At 33.3% G+C, this 23145-nt stretch overlaps 1 protein-coding gene across 2 annotated transcripts in view; it reads left to right on the forward strand.

Annotated features, from left to right (window-relative positions):
• Nucleotides 1–23145, forward strand: part of LOC124536899 (rho-related GTP-binding protein RhoN-like) — a 158993-nt gene that overhangs the window by 45419 nt on the left and 90429 nt on the right. The gene's annotated exons all lie outside the window — the stretch shown is intronic.

The raw sequence follows: 23145 nt of genomic DNA on the forward strand, positions 1-23145 counted from the left end.
CTCTGGATAACTCTGTTTGTTGATGAAAGATGCATTGGATTGGATGGGCTTTCCATTGCGTAGTATAAAATATCTAAACATACAGACGGGGGAAGCGACTTCGTTTTATACTTAGTTGAGCATACATCATTCGAATAACTTAGTACCTTTTTTTTCGAATTTAAACTTTTTTTTATAGAATCAATATCATGATATACATTACAATAATATAAGATAATCTATATTAATATTATAACAACAACAGCCTGTAAATTCCCACTGCTGGGTTAAAGGCCTTCACTCCCTTTGAGGAGAAGGTTTGGAACATATTCCACCACGCTGTTCCAATGCGGGTTGGTGGAATACACATGTGACAGAACTTCTATGAAATTTGTCACATGCAGGTTTCCTCACGATGTTTTCCTTCACCGCCGAGCACGAGATGAATTACAATTAAGCACATTAATCAGCGGTGCTTGCCTGGGTTTGAACCCGCAATAATCGGTTAAGATGCACGCGTACTAACCACTGGGCCATCACGACTCTTAATTAATATTATAAATGTGAAAATGACTCTGTCTGTCTATCTGTCGCTCGTTCACGTCCGAAACAATGAACCGAATTTGATGAAATTTGGTGTGAAGTTGAAATCAAACTTAAACTTCTAGGAAGGACATACTACCTTTTTGCCTAACACGTGACAATCGACAACCCAAAACGCGAACGAAACCGCGGGCGACAACCAGTATATGATAAAAAACTTCGTTCGTTTTAATGTCTGATAAATAATGATTTACATTTTACATATACATATTATATATTATATATATTATATATACATATTATACTACGTATTTACATGTTTTAATTTGTGGTTAAGAGAAACTACTGATTTTCAAGCCGATTCTACTTGGTGGAGTCTACATCTTCGGTTGTAATTTTGTAATTAACAACTCTATAAAGTGACGCTTTCAAATGCAATCGAAATTTTTTATATTAATATTAAAAATGCGAAAACAATTATGTTACCTCTTTAAGTTTAAACCGGTGAACCGATTTTGATGAAATTCGGAACGGAGATAGTTTGAGTTCCGGGAAATGATACTCTATGTAGGCTAAAAAGGCTACGTATTTAATTAATTCATCGAGGGGTTTAATAATTTTTTGGCTAAGATTATAAGTATAATAATACTATAAATGTGAAAGTAAGTCTGTTTGTCTGTTATTTCATAGGTAATCTATTGAGACGAATTTGTTAATATTTTATTTAAAACAAGCTTGAACACTAAGGGCATAAGACGACAAGGACATTTGACGACCTCCATGGTCGAGTGGTAGGTACACCGGTTTTACATGGGTACGCCTCTCCGAGGTCCCGGGTTCGATTCCCGGCCGAGTCGATGTAGATTATCATTAGTTTCCTATGTCGTCTTGGGTCTGGGTGTTTATGGTACCGTCGTTACTTCTGATTTTCCATGACACAAGTGCTTTAGTTACTTACATTGGGATCAGAGTAATGTATGTGATGTTGTCTCATATTTATTTATTTATAAGTTTTTATAAATAGACTCTACAACCTCAAGTGTCATTATAAATATATGTGATACCATTTCTATATTTCCTCTTCTATGATTATAAACTACGTACACCCATTAGCAAAGGAAGTACGGGTAATGGGGAGTGTCGAGGGTCGTTGGTCTGCTTTCAACATACCGTGCTTGACGTTTGAGATTTCAGGGTAGTTTAAGGCGATGCAAAGTGTTACCAAGTTGTATAAATGTTACGGTATATACAAATTTACATTCTATTTTTACGAAATAGGTAAACAGACTATACATGGAATAGCAGTTGAATTGGTAACTTCACATTTGAAGTATTGTGTACTTTAAGTATAATAAAATTCCACAGACAATTTTAACTTTGCCGTGTCATAAATTTAAATCATTTGTAAAAAATACATTTTTAAAGAAGGCATATACAAGATTATACTGACGATAACAAAGGGATTAATACTTGTTGACTTTCAGCCAGGTTATATTAAAGTCATATATAATTGTAATTAACTAATAGGTATGACTTGTAAAAGCCTACTTGAATAAAGTATATTTTGATTTTTTTCAAGGAGGTATAGTTTAAATAAACTAATTGATGATATTTTTGTTGTAAGTTAACGAAAAAATTTTCAAGAATGATGAATGGAGGAAAACGATGAATCTTTCAGGGTAAGAAGGAGTGCTAGAAATGAGATAAGAGTAAAAACAAGATATCATAAGAATAAAAAGCTGTAAAGAAAGGAAGATTTTTGGAAGCCACCGTCCATCAAATTGCCTCCCCTCCCCCCACTTTCTGCTCAAGTTAATATATTATCCTTCATATCAGAACACAACACAAAGTTTTGTCATTAACATTTTTTGATGACACATTATCCGGTAGTGAAAAACTTCTCTGAAGTAGCTCATTTATCGGCATTATAGTACCGAAATTATGAACAAAAGCTTAACTTAATTGTAATCTAAAAATATATCACAAAACACCATTAATACAAGCACTAATATGATGACAGTGACGATTCAGAATTCTGATTGCGAATTGCTCGGGAATTTTCGTTTTTTTTCTTTTTTGTATTACAAACGACAGATGTAAAGACTGTTAGACAATAGAAATTTTATAATATTATGGGATTTTTTGGAAAAAATTATAGATGTATTAGAGTTGTCGCTTATGATGTTAGTAATATGGTTCTCTTTTATTATTTAGAAGGAAGTCGGCATTTAGCTTAGATTCACTTGCGTTTTATTTTACAATAAAATAATGTTATAAAGGTAAAATTGGGGTAAGAAATGGGACCCCCCATTTCTTACACCAACAATCTGTTTAATTTGCTCAATGGGTACATTTTTCCTACCATCCACGTCAGGTGTAAGTATTGAATGTGATTCTTCGTGTCATGTTACCTTATTTACATCTGGTACCTTAGGTTGTAGCTTCACTTAAAACAGTTGTTAAACGACGAATCAAAATTGCTTATAAAAGCCTACTTAAATAAAGTATATTTTAATTTGATTGGATATGCTAGTAATGCCAGTACCACCTCAGTATAAATTTCGGAAAATTTTCGCCTAAGAAAAGCTTATGAAGAAGTGATTCAAATTTTAAATGATTTATGATTTATTCCTAATCTCAAAACAAGCAAGCGAGTATATAAATTATGAAGAAAACTTTAATTCAAGTATCAAAGAAGCGGTCTAAAAGGAATGTAATGTGGCCGGCGCTGGGACCCAGCATCATTCGTCTTTCTAAGCCTGATTTAACGTCGGCAGGCGTTACTTGGCTTTTTGCCAAGGGTGTGAAGAGTAGACTTAGTTGATACACTATAATCTATTTAGTGTGGATTTTAGGGTGACAGTTTTTTTTACTTAGCAAAATGTTTTGTTGGTTAAGTAAATTAAAAAGCCTTTTTAATTTTGTCTCATATTTCTGAGTTCGTTAAAGGATATCAACTATGTTATTTGGGGAGTTATTTACGCGGCTTATAGTAGAGTTAACTGCCAGCAATCGTTACATAGAGAAAATTATATCCATAGGAATTTCCCTGCCTTTCTCTTTCGTTATATCTATTTCTATTATATGACATGGAATTTTTAAGAATATTTGATAAAAAAAGTGTTCAAACTGCAAAAAGAATAGTAAACATTTCTTATAGCAAAGAAAAGTTACATGAAAACAGTGTAGCATAATAAAAAATAATAAAATAACACCTATAATTCCCTACTGCTGGGCTTAAGATCCTCTCCTTTTGAGAATTTTAGGGGCATTTTCCACCACGCTGCTACTATGCCGGAAGTTGGATTCACATGTGGCAGAATTTCGACGAATTATAAACACAAATTAAGCACACGAAAATTCAATTTGAACCCGTATTCATCGGTAAACTTAGAACCGTTTAGGTGCAAGAGATATTATGTGTTCAATACAAAGGCATTGATGTTAGAAATACTAAACATACGATAATGCTTATATGTATCTAAGAGGGCGGTATTTAGGACATTTAGTTGAGCACCGACTATAAAAACAAACGGTATCCTCTCTATTATAGTGAGACATTATGGGATCGCTTGTTAGTATAGCTTTAGCCAACAAAGAGAGCTCAAGTAAAATGGACAATAAATAACTAACATCGTACTTTGTATTTTGGATAATTGGCTCAGGAGATTTAATGAAACTATTAAAAAGGGTATAATGGGAAAGTAAAACTAAATATTTTCTGTAAAGTTTTAGTTTTTTTTTTTTCGAAAGTTCTCAAACTTTCATCGGATGGACAACTTAGTTCAAGATAACCTGGATATGAAACGCAGTTTAAAATAGCTACTCTTAGCTTCATGTAAGAACATAGCGTTGAGTACCTTCGTTTGAAACTGTAATAAAAGTGTAAAAACGCTTAAAACTAAAGGACATGAACTCGAGTTTTCTAGCATATGGTCCGTAAAATTCATGTAAGTATCCTGGAGCGACTGTATGACTCCTGTCTCCTTATATGCTTATAATAATAAAAGAGACTATATTAGAAAATACCACTCAGAAGTTGTACTTTGACCGACCAATCCTTGTAGACAAGATTACACATTACAATAGACAACAATCCAGTCCAATATAATACCCCACTTTAAGACAGATGTGCATTTGGTCTAGGCCCGTGTTTGTCGACTATAAAAACAATGAATAATTATAACACCAAATACAATACAAAGTGTACTGATTCGTATATCAAAATTAAATCTCAGTGGTAAGTGAATAACGTAAAAACTATACCCATTATCATCTCATCAACTGGAGTTTTTCCTCATTCACTGTTCTGCAGCTTACAGGCGCTTGGTATTCATAAACTCACGTTATTTTTCGACGGAAAGCAGTCATTCTCAATACTTGAAAAATTGTTCGGAAATTCTTATCTAATGTTTAGGTAGTCCTAACCGTTTTCAACCGACTTCAAAAAGGAGGAGGTTATCAATTCGTCTGTTTTTTTTTATGTTTGTTACCTCATATCTTTTCACTGGGTGGACCGATTTTGATAATTTTGTTTTTGTTTGAAAGGTAGTGCCTCACGTAGGGTCCCATTTTAATTTTATTTTTTTCCGATGATGGTATCCGTATGAAAACGACATAAGTCTTAAATTTGCATTATGTACACTAATATTTTTCATTTCAGTTTACTTAGGAGGACTCTAAAAAATATGTTGAATACGCAATTATTTTTATTACTTTTTAACGCATATTCATTTGTTTTAAAAAAAGTATTTCGTTTGAAGTCGGTTATTCTTTTTGTTAAAATTTTTATTTATTGATTGGACGAAATTCCGCAAATACGGAAAATAAAACCTCGATAAATCGAGAGCATCAATAATAATAATAAATCATTTATTTCAGACTTCATGTCCATTTTGTTAGTAACAATTATGTTATACTATTGTTAGTTACAATAAATAATACTAAAGAAGAAGAAAGAAAAACTGCTAACAATCACTGCTGCTTCATACCATTAAAGATTGCATAGCAATGATTGATATACAAGCAGTCAAGTTTGGCGGCGATCGAGGTAAGTTGAACTGACACTTTACGCATCTTTTACGCGGCATAAAAACAATTGACCCGATCTTCCGCGAACATTCCCGATGCACAGGATCAGGGCAGCCCCATCAGCACCCCTATTCATATCAAAACGAGTAATGAGAATTAAAAGAAGAAAAGTATGTATACATTACAGACGACCTCCATGGTCGAGTGGTGTGTACACAGGTTTTCATGGGTACGCCACTCTGAGGTCCCGGGTTCGATTCCCGGCCGAGTCGATGTAGATTACCATTAGTTTTCTATGTTGTCTTGGGTGTGGGTGTTTGTGGTACCGTCGTTACTTCTGATGTTCCATAACACAAGTGCTTCAGCTACTTACATTGGGATCAGAGTAATGTATGTGATGTTGTCTCATATTTATTTATTTATATTTATTTATATGTATGTGATACATTTTGGCAAAAGTCTCTTCTTTTTTACCAGAAAGATTGGAGCCAATTCCACTTCGCTGGTTCAGTTCATATTCTTGAGGCAAATATTAACTAGACGAATTATTAGCTAAACTTAAGCGTGTAACAACTCCACATCCTGTTTCCACTTGTGGATATATTGGCTCACAAATTATATACACAATTATAATTTGTGAGCCAATGATAATGTGTAAATAAAATATGGTGTTAATGTTAGGAGGCACAGTTTTCCGAAATTTTAATATCAATCTGTTTTCTGATTTTAATTTTTCAATTCGTAAAATATATGGTACAATATGTTAGTGGCAGCTTTTTAACATTACAATTCTATATTATCAATCTGTATTCATAAGAGCTTGTTGCTATTTTATAAAAAAAAACAAATTGCTATAGGTATAAATATGTATCTTGTTTTAGCGCTCATTAAGTCAAAGTTTCTACTTATAATAGAATGTTTCTAATCCGTCCAAACGCTATGCAAAAATCTCTAAAACTTTTCAACGTACATACTTGTATTTTTAAAAGATAGCTGTTTCGTATTACAGTTTCATATAAAAGTCTGTCTCAAGTGCGCCTCCACAAAGGTGGGTAGACTGTAAGGCGCCAACATAATGCTTTCATTTGTATTCTCAGCGTCTCACCGGGATCTCCAGACAACCGTGGAAATGACCGACGTTCCGAGTACGGTTTTTCTAATTTTAGTACGGTAAAATAATAAAGTAACAACGTAACTTTATATATAATGGAAGTTTATGTTATTCTCAATTTGGTCAGAGTATATGATGTCAATTGTATGAAAAAATGCCCGGAGTGTTTGTCAAAATTTGCTTTTTAATAGTATAAGTAGACAGAACTCAAATGGAACACCTGATGGCAAATAGCCATTACTATATCACAATCATCATCGCGCTATAGATATATTAACTATTCTTAAAACGTAAATGCGCCACCAACTATAATGAGCTAAGATATTTTGTCCCTAAAAGTACTAGCTCACTCACCCTCAAAATAAGATGTAGTAGTAGCTGTTTGCCAGTAGAATAGCTGATGATTGGGGCTTGCACAAAGATCTATCGCCATGTAATTGTAATCGTTAAGATCTCGATGCTCTATCGCCTGACCAACTTGACGCTTGGAAATAAGGTTTCATTACGGAATAAAATGTAATATTGTCTAGCAGCGCCGATGAGGAGAATACTAAATGTTTATTTCTGTTCTGTGAGAAATTTTAATCTCGGTACGTCATAATTTACTTAATACTTTCTTTATACTTTTTTGTTTTTTTTTTTTTACAAACACATGGTCGTATAATTATGATAGATTTTTTTGTGAAAATAAACTTACTGTGACTTTTAATAACGTGGCGAAACATTTGATTTAAAAAAATAGTTTAATATGAATTCTTTAAACTTTTTATCTATTATATACACCAATAATATACTGGCCACTATATATTAAATTATCGATGTGAATTACGACTTATTTTTGCTGTGTTCTTACAGTAGTTCTTACACCACACACATACACTAATATATCTTGTAAGAACGTAACACACACAAATGTAAGCTGATCATTTAGCGTAGTGAGGCACTCATGCGTGAGTAAATAGATTTTATCGTTTAACACAAGTGAAATTACATGGAGCTAGTTTTGTATTAAATATATAATGCAGTCGCTACACTCAAATTGGCAGGCTTCCCAAGCCATTCAGGCTAAAGAGGCGATGAAATAAGAAATTATGATTAACATATATAAATCACGTGCCGCCTGAGACCCTAGTATATAGTCCTGATCAAAAATAAAAAAGTTTTTTAAGATTAGAACCAATGCCCAATAAAGGAGTTTTTATTATTCCTGAGTTACTAATATTAATTTTTAATCCTATATTAATGCAGGTTGTGTTAAGAGTGGGGCATGAAGGTTTTTACTTGGTGGTAGGGTTTTGTGCAAGCCAGTCTGGGTAGGTACCACCCATCAGTTATTCTACCGCCAAATAACAGTACTCAGTATTGTTGTGTTCCGGTTTGAAGGGTGAGTGAGCCAGTGTAATTACAGGCATAACGGACATAACATCTTAGTTCCCAAGGTTGGTGGCACATTGACAATGTAAGGAATAGTTAATATTTCTTACAGCGTCATTGTATATGGGTGATGGTGACCACTTACTATTAGGTGTCTCATATGCTCGTCCGCCAACATATACCATAAAAAAAATGAAGGGATGACAATAACCCAAGGGAATGAGATCAATCTGCGACTTTTACATCGGTAGATGACCTAAACACCCTTGCTCCAACGCTATTGATCGATTTTTCATTAGTCGCGCTGTGTACACACTCGTCAACACTAACGACCAAGATTTTAAAAATCCATACCAACCTGCATAATAACTTAACCGAATGAAGATTCTGATTATTAGAAGTACCAAAGAATAAGCAATAGCCATGTCTCATTGGCCGAGAACAGCCACGACATCAAATCCGCTCTCTGATAATATGGAAGTATTCCAAATATTATTGATTTCAAATATTTCTGGTCATATGGGCAATTTTAAGATACTTACATCGAAGCTTGTTAATTTAAATTTAAAAACATGAACAAAAATAGCTGACACTCTGACAGTAGAAAGAAGCCTTCTCCGCCTTCTGAATTGGCAATAGCCTTACATTTGATTTAATCATCTTAAGTGATTCAAAAATTCCAAATTCTCATTTCGGTTAACGTTTCTCAAAAGAGTTTACTTATTGCCTCCACCAGTGACAGCTTCATTTTTCGTCTAGATAATCGAAGTTGCGATTTATTTAGGAGGCCAGCGACCTAACCACCATTCCATGCCATCGTGTTTTTTTGGCATTAATTATTTTTAGTTAACTAGTAGTAGTAATATAATATTCGAACCTAATTATTTGAAAAATAAGGGAACATAATTTGTATCATAGTTTGAGTCGCTTCGTAATTCTCTGTGAGTGATTTACGAGTTTTTCCATAGTGATCTACTGTTGAGCCCATTTGTGGACAATTACCGTTTTTCACGCCCAATTTATTATGAAAATCGTTGAAAGCTACGAGCGCTGCGCTCGTTGTTTCTCTTGTGGACAATTGAGGTTGCCAAATTAACTTCATACTGTATGATACTTGAAATTTTGTGCATTTCAACGATTTGTACAGCGATAACCTTTATGTTCGATAAGTTTTCCACAATTCCATGACATTTGATTCTTTAAAAATGATATATTTTCCAATTTTATTTATATAGAAATATCTATTGGAAAATGCTTGACTTAGAATGTTAAGGAGCTCGATGCGAATAAAATAATTGGAATGTTTCAATAGCATCCTCTATTTTCTATCTCTGTCAAGTACTATATATAATAAATAATGTTCATCTGACTTATTTGAGATATTAAACCTTTTTGGTTCGTTCGTGAAGTCTACCTTCAGATACCTTGATGGCACTGGGTATTTAGTTCCAGGATATATTATAATTCATTGATAAACATATTTGATTTGTCAAATAATTATGTTAACAGTTCTTACTTATTCTTGTATATCATGTATGCTGTCCGAATATCAACTCATTTTCTGCCTAGCACAACTACTCTGTGGAAGCAGCTTTGGTCGGTTTTTCCGAACCTAGAAAAGAGTGTATACATTTCTTAAAACCCGACAACGCAAGTTCCCCGGTGTTCATCAGGAAGCCTCCTGTTCGTATACCACCAAAAGCATAAAAATGGATGACTTGCCCAAAGTCACAGATTAGAATTGAATATAACCAGTACACATTTAATATACAGATAGATATATGGGTAGATTTGGGTAGAAAATAAAGAAAGATCGAATACGCATTCGAATCCCATATCACAAGACAAGAGGCTATTTGCAGTCAACTGCAAACATCAAGTGTCATCAGCTGAGAAACCCATCTCAAACGTCTATTCCAAAATAATTGAAAAAGTTGCCATAATACGGCAGTTTATAAAATACACATGAATAATTCATATCACATAACGTTTAATGCCTTTGGAGATTTGTTGGGTTATTTTTTTTCGCGTATTTCTAACCCATATTCCGTGAAACCGTATGCCTCCGTTAGATTGATGACCGATCGTCCTTTACGTAGTCTTATCTTTTTCTAAGCTTTCTTTAATACGAAATATATATTTTCTGGAATAGTTTTTAGTTATTCCATTTACTTTAATAGCTACATTCACTGGTTAACATTTAAAATAACTTCATTTTCATGATATCACATTGAAGTTTTTTTTATAAGTACATATTCAGGTGGAATGGGCGTTTGTCTTCCATCTCACCTGAAGGAAAGTGATAAAGACGGAGGTAGTACACGCCCATTCAAACGAAACCTGTTCACTCTACTCTGAAAGGCTCCGGAGTTAAACTAATCAGGAAAAATAGACGCAGGCAGATCTTTTCAAATCTTAGCGCCTCTCGCCAAAAACGAGCTGTCAAACCGTTTAGTTCGATTGGGTATGTCAACAATGTATGGATGAAACTTTTGTCTACGCCTAGTAGTCCGATAGAGGAATGGAGATTGCTCAATCACTTTGAAAAGAGACACTCTCCAAAGTTCTATTTAGATTCCATCTAAGCAAATCAGTGTAACTTAGAAGTAATACTTGGTGGTAGGGCTTTGTGCAAGCCCGTCTGGGTAGATACCACCAACTCATCAGTTATTCTAAAGCCAAATAACAGTACTCAGTATTGTTGTGTTCCGGTTTGAACGGTGAGTGAGCCGGTGTAACTACAGACACAAGGGGCATATGCTCGTCCGGCAACCTATACCATAAAAAAAAAATGATACTGTTTTCCACCAATTCAGATATGTTAACGAAATACAGTTGAATTGTGATTCATTCCGAGTGAAAATTACAGACTACTAACACCCCGATTTTGTGATGTTTAAAATTTTTTCTCCGCCATACTTTTAATATCGTTTTTTTTATTTGTCTGTGAAACTAAAAGTAATATTTACTGCCAACAAAACTGCGGGCTGTATTGAAACTTTCATCGTGCGACCCGTTAGTTGTCTGTCTTCCTACTACTTCAACACTTCTATACAATCACTCAGCACTTTTAAAAAGAATGAGACAAGAATGATAATGGAAATAAAATAAATTGTCAGTATCACAAAGAAGTCGCAAATTTAAACTGGCCCTTAGCCTATTATCGACCACATATAGGTTAATTGGATTGTCAGTACTTACTTAAAATTAGGCGTTGCATTATTTTAATTATTGACTTTGTCCTGCTTTTATTGGAAGCCTGGCTACCCTACGTATGCAATGCTAGAATGTTGCTCATGTGTAAAGTTTGATTGAGGCTAAGTAATTAGAGACAGGGCGGACATAACAACCAGATGTCACGGTAGATTAACTATATACATGTGTATATACGTATACTTGCAGTTGTTGCTATGTGTTGTCCGTCTCTCAAAAAGTATTTTCATTTTTGTTACATGGACACTGTTAGGAGCTGAGATGGCCCAGTGGTTAGAACGCGTGCATTTTAACCGATGATTGCGGGTTCAAACCCAGGCAAGCACCACTGCAACACATACATATGTGCTTAATTTGTGTTTATAATTCATTTCGTGTTCGGCGGTGATGGAAAACATCATGAGGAAGCCTGCATGTGTCTAATTTCATCGAAATTCTGCCAAATGTGCATTCCATCAACCCGCATTGGAACCGCATGGTGGAATGTTCCAAACCCTCTCCTTAATGGAAGAGGAGGCCTTATCTCAGCAGTGGGAAATTTACAGACTGTTACTTTACTTTACTTACTACATAGAAACGCAGGTGTACACATGTGTATACATGTGGCTATTACTTAGGAAAGAAGTTGCTCAGGCCCGAGTAAAACCGAATAAAGGAAATTATAAAAATAAATCACATATTTTTGATGCAGACATATTGTGAAGCAACTCTATACACACTTTATTAAAAAAATCCCGACAAGAATCTCGAGCTCCAAGATTATAAATTCAATTTTAATATCTGTAGCGTTGATACCAAAATTCCGTGAGACTGAATACTACGAAAGTAACCAAAGTGTACTAATCGAGGAGTATCAACATCAGTTAGTTGTCTAAGTTTTCTTACCGCGTTTGCTGCAGAGCTGAGTCTCTTTGCGAGCGGCCATAAATGAGGATTGCATAGAAGCTTCGACTCGCAAAGTGATTACTAGAACTACTGCAACATCAGTTACATTTTGATCATTATTTATTGTTTAAAGATACCTCTACATTTTGCCGTCTTATAATAGGTGATTCAAATGGTACGATTTTTTGAATTCAGAACTTAATTTTTTTTAAAAACTTTGCGTTGGTGATAAAGCATTATTTATACCACCAGCATTATTAAAAATTACCTTTTTCCTGTCAACTTCAAGAAGTGACAATGTATCATCGGTTACAAATATATTATTTCAAATATCTTATTAGAAAATAGGAGTTTTAATGTTCTTACAATTCCTAAAGTTAGTTAGTAGTATAAATTAGTATTAAAGTTTTATAAATTATGTTTTGCGTTGAGCAATGCAGTATTAAATGAATGAATAAAATGTTGACAAATATTCTATAAATATTCATTAAATTTTGCAACTGCGGAGATTACAAGCCACTTATTCACAGCGTTGATTTACTATTTGCATAAAATTATTACTTATTACTGATCCGCCATTACCGGACTATAATTATTAAAGTTACTCAGACGTAGTAAAAAATTGATTGCGCATAATATAATTTGCCTACATACATCTATACTTAAATTATACATGCGAAAGGAACTTTCTCTGTCCGTCTAATAGTGCTCCACAAGCCTTGAACCTCATGGAAGACCATGGGCATAAAAAAGTCAGCAAATTTACTAGAATCTCAATGAAATAGAATCTGGGTTAAGGATATATCCAAAATTAAGGACATAATGATTTCCAGTGGCAAAATTTTGTTAAGCATTCATCTCATGTTCTGAGACGAAGAGAAGCGTTAAGAGAGCCTGCAAATGACTTTACAGAACTTTTGCCCCAATATAAACTTAATATTATCTCCTTTAATTCACGACTCGATAAAATTTAATCGCAATCAGCGTTTCAAATTTAAGAATTGTTAAAAAAACGCTCAAAACGATGTGTAGTACGACATAACTTAGATGTAGCATCGGCAAATACAATAAAACCGATTACTGTCGATCTATATTTCATCGATATATATTTCTATTGGTTATTAATAACCAATAGAAATAGTTCCCTATCGCGCCGTTCGACGCTATTCGTCGCTATAGTTTCTCGCGTCACTTTAATTCGAAAAAGCAAGTGCATGTAAATTGACGTGTGAAATTGACGAATATATTAGGTCATACGATATTCCAAGTTATTATGTTTGTGTAAAGATCCTATTCACATAAGAAATAAATATTGATAATTTAAGATAGCGTACTTAATTCGGATGTGATCGTTTTACGAATTTTGCCGATGCGACATCTAAGTTGTATCGTTCTATACAGAAATCATAAAATCAATAATCAGTTGCAATCACAGGAGTGACCGATCGCAGCTATCACTTCTGTAGCAATCATTGATTTCCTTTGTGGAACTAAAGTAATCATATCAAGTTTCAATTTCAGTTTTCAAAGCCTTTGAGAGTTGGTTTGCAATTCTTGAACGAGGTTTGGTAAAACGTTTATCAATAAAATACTATTTGTAAGCAAATATTCTGAGGACGGATCTTTTTTAACCGCCTTCAAAAAATATTAAAGTTATCAGTTCGGTTGTGTTTTATTTATTTTTAACTTTGTAACAGTGAGTTAACCGATTAGGATTAATTTCTTTTTGATAGGGCCCAATTTTATTTAAAAAAAAAAAATACGAGAGGAATGTATTAATTTAAATATTTAATTACAGTTTATTTCAATAAAAATGTGTTATATACTAACAATTACGACCTCCGTAGTCGAGTGGTGTGTACACTGGTTTTCATAGGTACGCCACTCCGAGATCCCGAGTTTGATTCCCGGCCGAGTCAATGTAGATTATCATTAGTTTTCTAACGACAACAGTCTTGGGTTAGAAGTTTGTGGTACCGTCGTTACTTCTGATTTTTCATAACACAAGTGCTTTAGCTACTTACATTGGGATCAGAGTAATGTATGTGATGTTGTCTCATATTTATTTATTTATTAATTAAAAAAATTATTGATTAGTGCTTATGCGCTTAACCCGTAATCTTCCATTAAGATTCAAGCTCGATTGGACAATCTCGGTTCTAAAAAATATAAATTTAAATTTTAGAGTCTTCGAATGACATTTACTTATAAAATAAACAAACAACTTTTAAAAGCAATATCGAATTACATTGAAATCATTAAGAGTTCTTTTCGAGACAGAAAAACAAATGACATAATTAAATGTTCAATTTAAAATATAACGAGCAATAAAGTTATCTCGGGTTTATCTTTAGCCTTTTTAAAGATGTTTGGCATTGGTTGGCATACTCGATAATTTTCAAAATGCTGAATAAAGTTATTTAGGCGGATTTTGTATATTTATCTATAACCATAGCTTTTACCATAGCTGTACATCTGGCACTAGTTTTTCAGACTATGTTTGGATAATTCAAACAAATAACCAACATAATCAGTTTGACGCTGAATGTTCCAGATTTCCGTATAACGTTTTTACGCCTGGAAAAGGTGTGACCATATCCCTCAGTTACTTATAAATTTGAACATAACTAATTATATATATAACTATAATATAATAACTAAATAAATAATAATAATAAATAAATATGAGACAACATCACATACATTACTCTGATCCCAATGTAAGCGGCAAAAGCACTTGCGTTATGGAAAATCAGAAGTAACGACAGCACCATAAACAACCAGACCCAAGAGAACATAGAAAACTAATGATAATCGACTCGGCCGGAAATCGAACCCCTGGACCTCGAAATGGCGTACGCATGAAAACCGTTATACACACCACTCGACCACGGAGGTCGTCAATATATTATATATACTTGTATTACATATTCGAAATTTAAAATCATTTGTACATATGTTTTACAATCAGTTCTCTGCTCAAAGGCTGTCTGAAAAAGATCGTTGCTTTAGCGATAAGGCCGCCTGTTGGACTTTATACGACTTTTGTTAATCCAAAGATAAAATTACATGGTACATATGCATTGATGTTCAATAAAGGCTGGTTAATAAACAAAACTATGTAGATTATACTAAATAAACATATATGATAAAAAACGCGATTATGATTATTAATTGTCGTTGATTATTGTTACTTTAAACATATTAATACTTATTGGACAATAATATATATTAAAAATCATGTCTTAAATTTGAATTAAAAATATCACGTAGTTTCCTATTTCCTTGATAGTCCTTCTTTATAGAATCTACGCTTCGAACCGACGCTATCTTAACATTTTATTTTGTAATAAGACGATTGGAACGAAATTCTATTGAAAAAAATGTAATCCTCATTAGAATTGGATAGGGAAAGACTCTTAAGCTTTCGTTAATTTAATTTAAATACTAATTAAATTGTAGATAAGCTGCTTGCAGTGTACGTTATAGCTGTATAAAAAATATATGTACTTGGTGGTGGATATTTGTGTAATAAGTATAATTAAGTACCACCCACATCATTGTATCTTGAAGAGTAAGTGAGCCAGTGTAACTACATTCATATATGTAACATCTCAGTTCCCAAGGTTGATAGGCGCATTCGTTATAGCTGTTATTTGGCGGTAGAATAACTGATGAGTGGGTGGTACCTACCCAGACGGGCTTGCACAAAGCCCTACCACCAAGTAACATTAATGCTGATTCCTAGAATACTAAACATTTATTTTACATACCTCCTCAGAGAGCCGAGATGGCCCAGTGGTTAGAACGCGTACATCTTAACCGATGATTACGGGTTCAAACCCAGCCAAACACCACTATATATATGTGCTTAATTTGTGTTTATAATTCATCTCGTGCTCGGCGTTGAAGGAAAACATCGTGAGGAAACCTGCACGTGTCTAATTTCATCGAAATTCTAAAAAAAAAAACGTCCCAAGCCCTCTCCTTAATGGAAGAGGAGGCCTTATCCCAGCAGTGGGAAATTTACAGGCTGTTACTTTACTTACCTCCTCAGTAGTTTCTTTTTAATTATGAACGTGCTATTGATTGACATAATCACCGTGTCCTATCACTAATTAGTATTATTCATCTCTGCTTGAATACTATTGCTCTATCATACTAATTAAAAAATAGCGGTCACCTTTACTATAGCTTAAGAGTAATTAGTTTCAGGTCAAAGAACTAACGCTACATAGTATCTAAGTTAACCTGTCCTTTATACCCTTAATTAAATATTTAATAGAACTAAGAAACTAGAAACTATTTTTTTAATGTTTGTATATATGTAACAAGAAATGTTATTTGAAGTTAATTAATTAACTTTAGTATAATTTATAAAGTCATTGTACGCCATAACTTAGCTGCCTTTAAAAACTAAGCGCCATAGTATGTTTTTATATTTTTGTATTTTTTAACCTACTTAGTTGATTTTTTTAAGTTTGAAAAAAATCTTATTTAAAACTGCTTTGTCCGTAAGAGTGAGAAAAATTGTCTTTTATTTCAAATTGTGTGTTCAATATATGTAATAGTAACTCAAAATTTTGATCTTTAACTTAGATTTTATAACGATTTTAGTAAATTTTTTCGTGTAATTATTTTAGAGATTATATTTCAATATAAATCAAAATTATATTTAATTTTATTTATTACTTTAATTAGCCTAATAATAGTACGAATCAAATGATTACTTTACAAAGTGGACTGTAAATTAATTTACGAATAAAATACACTAATGAGTCGGCCTGTACGTAGTCACTTCAAGCTTTCTTCTTCAACACGTGAACTTTCTCTACATGGCGGAACTCTTGTGAAATCTAGGATACCTAGACGTGTTTTTAAGCCTATCAAGCTAGGCTAGTCTAAACGATGTGACACTATAAAATATAAAAAAAACACTACGTGGTTTAAAGTAAATGTCTATTTGAAAGAACGTTTCTTTTATTTAGTTTGTATATATGTAAAATATTTGTTCAGTTTTTTAATTATACAAAATACTATGAGTTTCACGTTTCATGCTCGTTCCGTCAATAATATTATTTTTTATGATGTAGGTAGACCCCCGTGCCATCTGTTAAGTGGTTACCACCTCTCTTAGGAATTAGCTCATTCCTTACAACACCAATGTGCCACCAACATCGAGAACTAAGTTGTTGCTTTACCTTCATACCGGAACACACTAATGCAAAGAATTGCTGTTTGGCGGTACAATATATGACGTTTCCGAAATGCGCGGGAATTTCTGTCTTATAATTTGTATGTATCATGTCATTTTATTATATATATATGTATCATTTTCATTATTATTAATGGACTTTAACGAGAGCCGATATGACCCAGTGGTTAGAACACGTGCATGTTAACCAATAATTGCGGCTTCAATCCCGGTCAAGCACCACTAAATATTAATATGCCATATTTGTGTTCACAACTCATCTCGAGCTCGGCGGTGAAGGAAAACATCGTGAGGAAATTTGCACGTGTCTAATTTCATAAAAATTCTGCCACATGTGTAAAATAGATTAATAACACACTTATACATAATATATTAATATGTGTCATATTAAGCATTTGTCATAAATTTCCTAAAAACATTGATATTATTTCAAATAAAAAAATTAAACTTTATGTATATTATTCGCCATGAAAAAATCCAATAAATCACGTACCTATTGATAGATATATTTTTTTGTCTACAAAACTTGGCATCGGTCCACTGTGTGCCGGCTGTGTCCAACACTTGCTTATATAAATGGTTCCGTTGTAGTTTTCTTGGTGTCAGCTGTTTTCAAAGGGGTACGGACGGAGGTCACTTTCGATATTGACACAATATAGTTCGAAATTTACGAGTTACTGCTAATAATTATTAAATTCCTGCAAGCTCCCGAGATGGTGTGTACTTTGTTAAAATAAACTAATACAAAAACACAACCATTTAATTTTGTAGTATTGGCTAAATAGGAAAAGGCTATTTCCCAAAAATTTATTATACAGTTACAGGATGTTTTTTTTTTCATACATCTTTATCTGTACACATATTGCCTTTCTTTTTTTTAATTTTGAGATAGACTTTTAACAGACTTTATATTAGGTTTTATTGTGAAACATAATTTTATACATTGTAATTATAATATATCCTATAAATACTAAATAATTATATCCTAAGATAATTGTCGCCGCAGCAGGCGTTAAGTTAAAGTCAAGACCCTATGTCCTTTTACAGAGTTAAGTCTTGTTCATACGAAATTACATCAAAATCGGTTCAGTGGTTTAGCCGTGAAAGTGCAACAGAAAGGAAAAAATACTTCAGTTATTCACAGCACACCGACTCTATATTTTTTTCCATAAAAAATACCGCATACTATCACAATCAGAACTAAGATCTGCACTTTATTGCGTATTTAAACCTTATACTATCGTGTCTCAGTTCAGTTACAATGAAATATAAACAAAATTAGCTTTTATTATTAACATGTTAACGTTCAAATCGTTTGTCATTTCGCTCGACATGTAAGCATCAAATAACAACCGGTTGGTGACCAATTCCAAATGCGTTCACTCCGCTGAGCATTCGTGTCGGGACACACGCACCGTTAAGTTTTGTCCCAGGCTTCTCGAATTCGCACCACTGTGCAGTTCAGGTGATCTAATTTACCACTCGTTTAAGCAATAAAGGGTTCATGTTACGTCTTATTAAGAAATAATACTATGATCTATAAAGAACTATTTTATCAACACAATTGATTTATCGTGTTTTTTGATTTTAAATAAGAAATCTTTATAATTAATTTATATAAAAAAAAAGATTTTTCTTTTTACTTTTAATGACTGATAATTGAAATAATATTATAATGAGCTTAATTTTTTATTGTTTCTTCGGTATAAAAGACCCAAGTCAAGAAAAGGTTCTGTATTCCTCATTTATAGTACATAATTGTTTACATTAATAAAATGACGCCCTTGAGAAGCCAGGGCGGGTTGCTCCTTAGTATAAATCTAAAATCTATCTATTAAAATACTAATACTAGAAATGATGACGTTGTGGAAAAAGTGTTGCTAGTTATAATTTTAAATAAATAGATTAGTGTATTTTACAACCGAATCATTAATTTTTATTTTCAAAATGATTGATAATATTTGTTTTTACAATTGACTGTATTTATGTAATATTTAGTGTTGAACGATCGTACATTCAGAGTCGTACATCGTTCAAGAGCGTTCGAATGATTCCAATCCATTAAGAACTGTCAAATGAACACAATTATACCCTTGTGTTGCCATTGTTGTATGTAAAGGACATCATTAAATTTGAAAAAAACCTTTTATGTACGGATAAAAAGATTCCATTATTCTCGGGAAACCTCATTAGCAGTTTATTAACGCAGCCGACTTCAATGAAGGTCTTTTTAAAATTTCTCAAGGAAAGGTTTATTGACCCCTTTCATTTGAACTCGACTTGTGATATCCAATTAAAAATAATGACGTTTTACAAATTATCCTTTTCTCTTAAATCACACCGTTCTAACTAATAAGAAAAATACGACCATAAATATGTTTGTTGGCTGTTCAAGCTATCAATGTATAGTACGACACAACTTAGATGTCGCATCGGCAAAATTCGTAAAACCGATCACATCCGAATTAAATACGCTATCCCAAATTATCAATATTTATTTCTCACGCGAATATGATCTTTGCACAAACGTAATAACTTGTAATACCATATGACCTAACATATTCGTCAATTTGACGCGTCGATATACATGCACTTGCTTTCTCTGACGCGTGAATCTATAGCGACGAATAGCGTCGAATGGCGCGATAGGGAGCTATTACTGTTGGTTGTGTAAATCGGCAGTAATCGGTTTTATTTTCATTCCATTGCATTTTCCGATGCTACCACTAATTTGTGTCTTACTATACCAGACTGAATCTCCCTTTAAATTTGTGTATTCAAACGCAGCAAAGTCGTAGTCGGAAGCTAGTATTCAATGTATCGTTGTTTAATAAATAATACATCAATAATCTGCAAGACTGATTAAATTTAAAAAAAAAGCAATGATATATTTAGTACTAATTGTCGCCCGCGGCTTAGGGGTTTGGTTGTCATGTGTTATGCATAAAAGTAGCCTGTTCTTTTTTGGAGTTCATGCTTTCTTCATACCAAATTTCAAGAAATTCGGTTGAGCGGTTTGGCAGTGAAAGAGCGACAGACAGATTCAGAGTTAGTTTCAGATTTGTAATATTGATATAGATTAATATAAAACTGTGAACTAGGACTTTTTTCTTTATTTACATAAGAATTATTAACATTATGCTGTTATTTATGTGGAAATATGAATTAAAAATAGTTACTATGTAAACCAAGACCGGTGGAATGGTGGCAAGAATGCTAACAGCATTTCTCTGTTCAATCGCAATTCCGATCCTCTGGGCTCAATCCACTATGCACTCACTATATTTTACATATGTTTTAAACGATTATACCCAATCTAAAACGAAGGCTCTGTAAAGACACTACAAGAAAGAAGTACGTCAAGTCATTTGATCAGAAGTGTAGGTCTGTAATAATAAACTCGAGGCTTACCGCAGAACACCGTAAAATCAAAACGTATTATCTTTGGGCGCATCAACATTCCAAAAATTCACAAGTGAGATACGAATCCAATGAGTTTTATAGTACTGGTTTATTCTGGAGGAACTGTATTATTATTACGTAATGGTATTACTTCAACGAATAAAAATATCTATACGCGAATAATTTCATTTACTTTTTGTGTTTTGTTTTACTATTTCTTCATCACTATATTTGAAGACATATCCTATATAGTACTTATTACATATTCTATCAGCTATCCTTAACCTACAAACATGGTTGCCTGGAAGAGACGCTACGTAGCGATAAGGTCACCAAAATGGTATGCACCTTTCATTATGGTTAAATCTATGTTCCATTTTTAATCTATATTTTTTTTCTCTGATTTGTGTACAAAAAAGTATAAAGTAAAGTAAAAAGTATAAAGTAAACCACACCCATAAATTCTGGCAATGTAATAAATATTATATATATAATATGTTATCCCGCAACCAACCCTGGGATGATTAAGATGTTATCCCCTGTGCCTGTAGTTCATTATATCGAATAACTCCACTATCTTCCCGGAAGAAATTACGTCAATTATGGCGAACATTATTTGAGTTCTATCCCAGTTGAGAAGTAAACGAAAAGAAAAGTCGATATTATTGTTGATAATCTTCATATATTGTTAACAAAAACAAAAAGAACTATAACATTGTTTGTCCTGGGAATTCAAACTTTACCGCTATAACTTTAAGATTAATATTCCTTTACGTCTTCTTAGGGATTACCGCTGAAGTGTTTCGATATCTTCAAAATTAAATTGAATTTGTAATCTCAACCGCACCAATCAATCTCCCCGTGCCTGTTCCATCCTACGTGACAGTTAAGAAGTAATTTAATTCTTTTTTATAGAATTTATAAATAATCCTGGCAACTAGTTTGAACTAGTTTCCTAATATCGTATATTCATAAATGTACGTAATTTGAATTTAAAGTACACAAGTATGGAAATTAACACGTAATAATATCTACTACTGCGCTGTTCCATAGCATGCTGGTCAATATCTAAAATTCAAAGAGAATGGTTCCTGTAAAATCCAATAAAACCAAATCAAAATTAATCACATACATAAAACGCGTATCTGAAACCTAATCCCTGAACGGTTCAACTACAACAATTACAACAGTCTGTAAATTTCCCACTGCTGGGCTAAAGCCTCCTCTCCCTTTTTGAGGAGGAAGTTTTGAACATGTTCCACTACGCTGTTCCAATGCGGGTTGGTGGAATACACATGTGGCAGCATTTCTATGAAATTAGACACATATAAGATTCCTCACAATGATTTCCTTCAACGAGCACGAGATGAATTATAAACACAAATTAAGCACATTAATATTCAGTGATGCTTGCCTAGGTTTGAACGCACAATCATCGGTTAAGATGCACGCGTTCTAACCACTGGGCCATCTCCTGAACGGTTAGAATCGTAATATTCAATAGCAATTGTTAAATTGACGGTTCAAGAATAAAACAAATTCGCAGTAGTTTCTTGAGCAGTTCCTCCAGCTAATTGGGACGTTAAAACGTTTCCACAGTCCGAACCAATTAATACGAATTAGTTCACTCCGGGAATTAATGTCTTCGTGAAAGAAAAGTTAAGTTAAATGAAGTTATATTTCAGCTAACGAATTCTGTGTCCCATATTGTAAAGTCACCTTTAGCGAACTTTTCTGAATTACTGTTCAGTGAATATGAACACGGAATCTCCGATTATTTTGTGAAATTTACTATTTTCATGGAAATTACTGGTTTTATTATCTTTTTTGGTTTATGACTGAATTATTTTCATTTGTTAGTATTATGGTCGGACGATTTATATAATGAGTCTATTCTTCTATACTAATATGATAAATTCGAACATACTCTGTCTCTGTTTCTCTTTAACGACAAAACCGCTTAATTGAATTTGAGGAAATTTGATATGAAGCAAGTTTGTACTCTAAAGAAGGACATGGGCTACTAATTATGCGTAACATCTGACGATCACATCTAAAACCTAAAAAAATATACTTACTTAAGTTTCGTATATATAAATTTATTCGATGGTTTAAACCACCTATAAAGTTGTTATCTCGTTCTATAAAAGGAGAATTTCAACAGCTGAGCCCCAAGTGTTGTTTTTACATTGCTTATTAAAAAAAAAACTCCAAACACAAGTCTTAGGACACGGTATTATAAAATACCCTCTGGACAGGAGAATCTTTCATTAAGCAGATCGACCAGGGCCTGAGGGAAATTGTCAATAAAAAGTAATTGGAACAGAAGAACAGCTGCGACAGACAATTAATAACATAGGGGATGAAATATTCGCTTATAAAAAAAATAATA

Source organism: Vanessa cardui, chromosome 17, assembly GCF_905220365.1.
Source record: "Vanessa cardui chromosome 17, ilVanCard2.1, whole genome shotgun sequence".
NCBI lineage: Eukaryota > Metazoa > Arthropoda > Insecta > Lepidoptera > Nymphalidae > Vanessa > Vanessa cardui.